Genomic DNA, 9,226 nt, shown 5'->3' with positions numbered 1-9,226 from the left:
TCTAACCCAGCCACGTTTGATAGTGCTAAACGCCTGGCTCAGCGACTCATCGATCATGGAGTTCGCCATAATGTAAAAGTTCTGATTCCTGAACCATCGAGGGAAGAGGACAATAATCAGAAGTCGGGGAACAAGAGGAAGAAGAAGCGAACAACACAAGACACCCCGAAAGAGCAACAAGCAAGTACTATGTACGCCACTACGACGCATACTGCTTCAACACCTGCCAGTTGATATGCTAGAAACCTTCTGAGGTGTGGAAAGTGCAACTTTCACCACACCGGAGGATGCTGGGAAATGAAGTGTCTGAACTACCACAGAAAGGGACACACAGTTTGTTACTGCAGGGCACCGACACAACCGATCTCCCAAGTCCTTGGAGCTGAAGAAAACCAAGCATGCTACGGCTATGGCGAGACTGGACACCATCAGAGGGACTACCCAATAATAAAGAACTTAGAAGCAGATGGACGTATTTTGATGATCACCACAGGAGAATCTACCCCGGAGTCGTCGACGAGTAGTATTATCTTTTCAAAATAGTAATTACTTTTAAAATTAATTTATATTCATATAAGATTTAAAATTTGGGGATGACACTTAAAAGTAACTATAACAACTCACATGTTGAAATAGGTCGTAATATTCAAGAGAACTAAAAGATCCTTTAGAGAAGCTATTATGGCTCACCATATACATCAGGGTTGTGCGTAACTAAGAGGTTGCAGACTTAGAGTGAGTGACTCCGCTTAGGTCCCCTTTCCTTAAATGGTTGAGGATTTGAGGCAGGGATGCTCAGTCGACTGCCTGGCTCATCTTAAGTATTCATAACTTGTATATGACGGGCGATGGTAGTGGTACCAAGAAGGATTATGATATAAAAGTATCCCTACAGTTAATAAAGCACTTTTATTTGTATGTATGCACACATAGCGATACGATACATAGGAGTGTTAACTTCAAATAGAAGACAGGAAACACGAGAACAGTTACAAGGAGTACATTGTTGATCATACTAGGAGTTCAGTACCGGGCATACCAGGGATACATCGTCGTTTATCAGACGTTTCTTTCATTTGACCAAAAATTTGTTCAGTATAGAGTCCTTTGTTTTCTTTCGTCATGAGTTGGCATGGTCCTCACCATACTGAGTTCACATGTTTCTATTGCCTTGATCGGCAAGTGCTCAAAACTTTCGTCATTCGTATCGAAAGTCCGACCTAAACCAAAAATTTTATCTTTCTCATTCTAAATCCTCGAAGTACTCGTGTGAAGAGTACTTTGTCCTCCGAAGCCTTATCGTCAGATGTCCACAGACTGTCACTAAATACCACTCGTCCAGCAGACTAAGTTTGAGCACAGAGACTATGGATGAATACAGCCCACCTATTATTATTTAGTGTATACGCAAGGGTGGTGTATGATTATGATTACGCAGATCTAGTATGTGTGTTTCCGCCCTATTTCCTATCCTCGTTGGGTTGTGGAGCTGGGGCAGAGTCGCACATCCAACAGTCCTACTAATCCTAATTATATACGGCTTGTATACACGAGGTAACGATAGATGGACCAAGTATGAATCCTATCAGGAACACTAGGGCAAAGCTATCAGGTCTATGTGTGAGTATTCTACAAAGCAGAAGAGCTCAACCCCAGTAGTAATGTTAAGAAATCTAATTTCATGAAGAAATTCATTCTAACGGGGGGATGACGTGACAACCCAAAAAAATCCATTTTGTACAACCATGAACTTCAATTTAAGTCAAAACTGTTTCTGCTAACTTTCAAGCTTTTTGGAATAAGTTTGAGTATTTTAAGGATAGTACATCAAGAGATATTAGGAGAAAGGATACCCTAGGGTTTATTATGTAACAATAAGTGCCCAAAACTACAAGATTTTGGAGTTTACGGTCCAAAATGGTATTGGGATCGTAAACCCTAAAGACTATATAAGTGAGACTTAGATATTTTTATCACTTTTTCACATTTCCAACACTAGAGCCATTTCTCTCTCAAATATCATCCTATTTTTCTTCAAGATCTTCAACTTGTAAGTATTTCTAATCCCTAATAAGTTAATATCTAACTTAATCTAGTGATATAACATGATTTCAATCGTGAAATCATTCCAAAAGTGTAGATCTTCAAGTTTCACCAAGAACACCAAGAACACACACTAGTGTTCTTGGACTTTTAGCACCTTTTGAAGCTTCTACCTTGTAAGTACTTCTATCCTAGAGTCTTATAAGCTTTGTTACACTTCTAAACACCAAGAAAACACCTAAGAAAGCCATGATCAAAGGTGTTTACGGTCCAAGATTCTCTTGGACCGTAAACCCTAAAAAGGGTGCTAAAGTGTCCCTATTCTCTTGCCAAACCTTGGAAACAAACCTAGAAACTTCCTTTCATGTGTTTAGCACATAAAAACCACCAAAATATCCCATTTATATCTGTTTACAGTTTGGGGAGCCCCCAAAACCGTAAACACCCCAAAGTAGGTTATGATGCCCTATATTCCTTCCTTATGCCTAGAAACTAGCCTAGACGTCTACCTTGAAGTGTTTAGGACTTGAAAACATCAAAATACCATGGTCCATAGGAGTTTACGGCAGCAAACACATGGAGAAATGGTCCATGGACCATAAACTCCATTTGGGAGTGATATGTTGCCCTAAATCACTTCCTAAGGCTTAACCATGAAGTAGGAATGCTTAGTATAACTTGTAAGACTTCAAATCACAAAATGGTCAAAGTACCATGAGTTTACAGCCGTAAACTCATGGGTTTACGACCGTAAATTCAAGTGGAGTTGGTTACAAAACCGTAAACACCCTTAGATGCCATTTCACTTCCCATTGATGAATCACATGTGATTCCAACACTTAACCAAGGTGTTTCCTAGTCCCAGAAGGTGCTTTCTTTCATATAGTTGTTGTTAAACACTACATTCATGTCAATATGTGTCCTTTTATATCATTTCGGACTTGTTGTGTCTCGGGACTTCATTCGTGGAACTTCTCATCCGTACGCGCATACCCATTTGAATCAACCACATCAGGTAAGTTTATACCCCAAAATGAATCTTTTAACTATTTTAACTGTCTTAAGGGGGGGGGCATACAAATTGAACACAATGGTGGTTGTGTAAATGTTTGTTATAAACATCTTTCAAAATGTTACTTATGTTATTTATAAGTTGTCAAAACATTTCAAAACTCTTTTTAAAGGTTATGTTACTTTATAGTTATACAAACCTATGTTTTTAAAGTACGAGCATAACCTAGTAGACAAATGAGTCATTTCATTAACAGTCCAAGTAGAACATTAGTAAACTATAATAGGTGTGGTTTAGGAGAATATTATTCATTACTTCTAGTATAATGAAGCACACAAAGAGTCAGTTTAGTTCACGAGTCTATAGAAATGAATTACGTTTACATAAATACTTTTACATAGATACGCTTAGATGAATACATTTACATAAATATGATAACAATACACGATAACAGAACAGAACATAATAAGGTGCTATAGCATGGAACGTTTTTAGGATCTAACTATACCAATGAACCACTTCTACATTGTGATAGTTATATTGGGTATACATGATCATAGTAATGTGGATGTTCGCGGCTTGCACTCATGCAGGGGTCGCGTGTAGTTCCTAGAATCTCTTGACAAGGGAGCGTTTAGCATAGGATCTAGCAATCGCATTATGTCTTAACTCTCAATTAAGGCAAAATAGTACTAAAAGTAGTCACTTATTACAAATACTACAGTACTTACACTGTCAATACGATAATTACAGAAGGATATAAAATTCCAGTTTCAATATTATTAATACCTTTACCATGTGTCATATTCACATAATCGATAAGGTAGATTATATTTAATTAATAATAGTCGTTCAGTCGGGTCTTGGTAGAAGGCTACTTTCAGAACAGTTGGGTCTTGGTAGAAGGCTACTTTAAGAACAGTCAGGTCTTGGTAGAAGGCTACTTTCAAAACAGTCGAGTCTTGGTAGAAGGCTACTTTTAAAAGTTAGGACCATAATGCTAATCTTATGATTCCTTAATGTATACACTATAGGATACACATATACTAATAGATTCCGACAGCTAATAGGATGTGTGCTCTTTGCATCATTTCCTATCTTCGTTGGGTTGTGGGCTTGGAACGAGTTCAGCCAATCTATTATCTACCCGAATCTATATATATTTATGCTTAGTATACATTAAGTCATCATAAGGGTACCAAGTATGGATCAGGTTATAGGACACAGAGTAGAAGCACAGTTTTTCAAGTACAAAACATACTTTTTAAAGTTAGTATATTTGGTATACAAAACTAGAGATTTCCCAGATAAGGGCTTAATCCATTTTATTAAGTGAGTACAATTTTAAAAGACTTTAGGTGAGCAACTCTATAATACCTTAATTTATACACCATGTTTATATATAAAACTAATACCCAATAGGTAGTTAAATGTGTGTTTTCCGCCTTACTTCCTATTCCCCGTTGGGTTGTGGACTTATAGCAGATTCACCCAATTAACTTTTTATCCGATATCAGATTATATATAGCAGTATAAGCTAAGTTATTATAAAAGTTGTCACTATGGTCACTATTTTACTATAAGAAATATAGGTTTTCTTAAAAGAACTTTTCATTAGATATAAAGGAACCATTACAAATAACTCCACGATTAACAAGTGAATACACCGGAGTTATATATGACAACGATCTAACAACCAATGGAATGTGTGCTATCCGCCTTACTTTCTGTTCCCCGTTGGGTTGTAAGCTTAGGGCAGATACGCACAATCGATTGTTTGTTTACTCTGACTTTTATATAACTTATAACCACTTAGTACCCATAGAAAGGTTTGTAGTGTCATTTTACTTAACTTTCATTCAATTGGAAATATATGATTTTCTAGAGGAACAGGCGAACTTGTCAAAATAGAACTTACAGCTTACATCGCTTTTACGTATACATTTTTCAACAACATTTTACAGCTTATATCACTTTTTCATATACTTTTTCAACAACACTTTACAGCTTACATCACTTTTACATATACATTTTCAACAACACTTTACAACTTACTAACATCAATAAAATCTTATGAACTCACCAGCTTAATTGCTGATCAACTCTTTCAAATAACTTGTATTCTCAGGAGGCTATTAGACATGTGCTCGTGCTAGGGATTTAGAACATGAAGCATTACAGCTTCAAGTCTTGTTTTGTTATTTATGTATGAATTCTATGTTTTGTGAACACAAATTGTAAACACTTTCTTTTGAAATGAAATGGTTGTTTATTACTTGCTTACCATATACATATCTCGTGATACTTAACATGACGTCCTCCGCCCCCAAACGTTTCTGTCGTTCCTATTTTGGGTGTGACAGTCCATCACTAACGCTCAAGGAAGATTCCCAATGCATAGGTCCATCACTAACCTATAGCATATCGTCACATGCAACCCTAGAGACCTTGGATCTATGTTTGTCTAAAATACATGCAAAATTTGGTTTCCAAGGTTCATAATCCTATCTAGCATGCATGGGGAACTTTACTCATAAAAGTTGGCTAGAAATACATACCTTGTAGTGATTTGGATTCCTTTGAAACCTTGTGAGCCTAGCACCCCAAGTGTGATGCCTCAAATGTTTCACACAACACCAAATGCACTTGGAATAAACTTGAGAGATATGTAGAACACTTAGAAATCGGTTTGCCCTAACTTGATCACCTAGGTACCAATTCTGGTGTGTAACATGAAGCTTATATAGCGTGTTACAATTAGGGTTACATCTTGTAAATGCTATTTGTCAAGACCTTTCATTTCCATGAACCATGGGTCCTATAAACACCATGGAGCATCCTATGAGCCTTGGCCCAACATGATAATCCATGGAGCATTTAGCCCACTCTATAAGTATGAGTGATTTACACAATCAACCCATATATTTAATTAGTCACCTTTTGATCACTTAATTAATTTTAGATTAATTCTTGATGAATACTAATTAAATAATATTATTAATATATTAGAACTTATAATATATTAATAAACCATAAGTGTTATTTCTCTCATTCTAGTTTATCCAAATGCATGATGCCATGCAACCCAAATGGACCATGCCAAACCAGATCAAGTACATACTAGAAATAGTTATGGACTTAGACACCTTATTCAACAGCCTCCCACTTGGAGAAGTCTAATGACTATAACAGCAAGTATGACTTCAGGAACCGACCAACAATCGTAGTTCTTTCAAGGTCTCTCAGAACTGAGATGATAATGATGATACACCAATTAAGATAAGTGATCATATAACCCTCTGTTCTAGATATCAGCCGGACAAATACATGGAACAATATCTTTGTTATTGTCCAACAGTTTGTTTCCCGATTTCCGATTTGTTTGAGAAAGAACTTAATCAAACACATCAATTTAGTTCTGATCGGGCCCAGGGGCCTAGATATCACTTCTAATCCAAGAAGGAATAGATAAACTTTGACTCATATGCTTGTTCTACTACTTGTTGAATCACACATAAAAGTATATTTTATAACATCGAGTTACCAATGTGGTTTCGTACATCAATGCATAACCAACTCATAGGCAACAACACATATCTCTAGGTTTGAAGACTTATATGATATTACCGTCTCACGATCACTCGAGATAAATAACATGAAGTGATACCAGTGAGCGTGGGTTGTGTCCAATACTCAGAACTTATGAGTACTCAAGAATTGTTGTAGCACCACTTTGCTATGTCCAACAACTTAGACATCTACAAGCCAACCTCATGATAGTCTTGATTCATATCTACTTCCGACATATAACCGTGTAGCACCTTGTTCTTGGTATGTATTTCTTTTTATTAATTATATTAAATCATGTATTTTGGCCTTAGACTCGAAGAGTTGAAGGGCCAACTCGCGATTTAAGCGATGGACTCGACGAGTAGACGTTGTCTGGACAAAAAGCCTAATCTGAGGGTTTGCACCCTATTTAATCATCTCTTTCAGCCACCACTCATCCCTATTGCTCCCAGGAACCCTCCATAGCAAACCCTAAACGTTTGGTGCAAGATCTAAAGCTTTTGAGTGATTGTTGTGGGTTTTGTCCTCAAGGAAGGAGGAAGAGCATAGAAGGATCAAGAGGGGACGGAAGGATTCGAATTTGGTTCTTCATTTGCAGTTCATTGAAGGTAAAAACTTGTTAACTTGCTCACTCATTTGTTAGATCCCTCTTTGGGGAGATTTAGGGCTTTTATAAGCCATTTTTGTGGCCAACCATGTTTGCAAACATGGTTGGGGGTTAAAGCTTCTGAGTCACGTCAATATAGGGGTCACTAGGCAGATTTGGGTTGCTTTTGCACCCATGAAAGGTCCCATGCATCATAGGAGCTTGTTTTATGTCTTTTTGAGCTCAAAGACCCATGCAAGCACGTAAAGTTTGTAACTTTATGTGCTAGATCGATTGTAGAAGCTTGGATCCATCTTTCGATCAAAGGTTGTACATCAGAAATCAAGGATTTAGAGTGTGGACGTGACCGACTCGGCGAGTCCATTCCTGGGACTCGACCAGTCCGAGGCTTAGAGTCCCATATCTGTTGAGGGTCAAAGGAACCCAATTGAGTGTTAGAAAGGTTGTAACCTGTGATATCCCCAAAATCTCGGCTAGAAAAGACCGATTTTCATTTATGCTTTTAAAATAATTTCAGAGTAAATCCTTTTGATTTGAAAGAGTTGCGGAATTTGTTCCCAAAAACAAAACATGATAAAACAATGTTTACCAAAGCATTTCAAAAAAGAAATGTATTTTCATTATATAATCAAAACTCGGGGTGTCATGTTCCGATACAGACCAATAAGCATAAACGATAACATTACAAGTCATTCAACAAATATATACATATACAGACTTGTAAACAAAACAACTTGATGGTTCATCCATCTTATGCCCTTGCACCACTTCCTGTAATACAAATAAAACTGAGTGGGTCAGGCTTGGGAATTCCTCAGCAATATAAGTCAAATAAGGCAACCATGAGGGGGATGGAGTACAGCGAATGAACACCCAAGTTCATTAACACCTACAGGTGGCGAACCTGCTAATGTTTCCACAAGACTATCTAGAAAAGTCCGTGGTCGTCATCTAAACTCCGCTAGATGACTAAATCAAACAACAACGAGGCCTCTCATATGTTTATTACACACCAACTATCTACCCATGTTCTACCCAACATATTAGTAGATAAAAATATACATTTTTATACATAGTTTAAAAACCTGTATAGCATGCTTTAATCAACACATATTCCACATAACAGATGAGGCACACACACATAACACGTATTTCATAGAAAACAATTCAGATCCATGAGATAGAAGAGAGTGAATATACATTCACACATATAACACAAAATATACACATAACACGTATTTTGTATAAAATACTTTATAATTATGCGTTAGAAGAAACTGACCACACACTCACACCTATAAACAACAATATACTTAATACACTCAAACCATACTTGTATTATTATCGTGTTTATGAAAGGTAGTATACACTCACTTGATCAGAAGATGATCGGACAACACTACGACTTGCAGAAGTAGTAATCCTCAGCAGATCTGGAAGATCTTCACAAAAATCGAACTTCTCTCGGGCAGAGCTTCGGCTCGGGAATCGCACTTCTCGGGATCTTTGGGATCTCGGGACTTGCTTCGGGGCTTGAGAATAATACCGGGGCTTCGGGGTATTTCTGGCACGCAAATCGAGGTAAAACGGGAGAGAGAAGAGAGAAAAGAGCAAAAGAACTCGGCTGCCCTCGCATCCTATTTATAGGAGGCTGGAGCCTCGGAGTACGCGGGACGTACTGCTCCGAAATCGTCATGGCTTACGTATCCGAAGTGCTCGAGTGTGAGTGTCGACATTCCTCGGTGTACGCGGGGCGTACTTCGGATGAGTCCGATGACTCCTCTTCGGATAATGCCGGATTTTCCAATTAAATTTAAATACAAATTATTTAATAAACTTCGGAAATTCATATCTTCTTCATACAAACTCCGTTTTCGACGTTCTTTATATCCACGCGAAGGTGAGACTACGCTCTACAAGTTTCGTTTAGACTCTGTCGGCTAATTTTAACTTTATTTTTATTATTTATTTTTAATAGGCCGGGACGGAAAAAC

Source organism: Lactuca serriola, chromosome 1, assembly GCF_051521515.1.
Source record: "Lactuca serriola cultivar US96UC23 chromosome 1, Lser_US96UC23_V15, whole genome shotgun sequence".
Classification (NCBI taxonomy): Eukaryota; Viridiplantae; Streptophyta; class Magnoliopsida; order Asterales; family Asteraceae; genus Lactuca; species Lactuca serriola.
The sequence above is the reverse complement of the archived record's forward strand: the minus strand, read 5'-3'. Positions refer to the sequence as shown.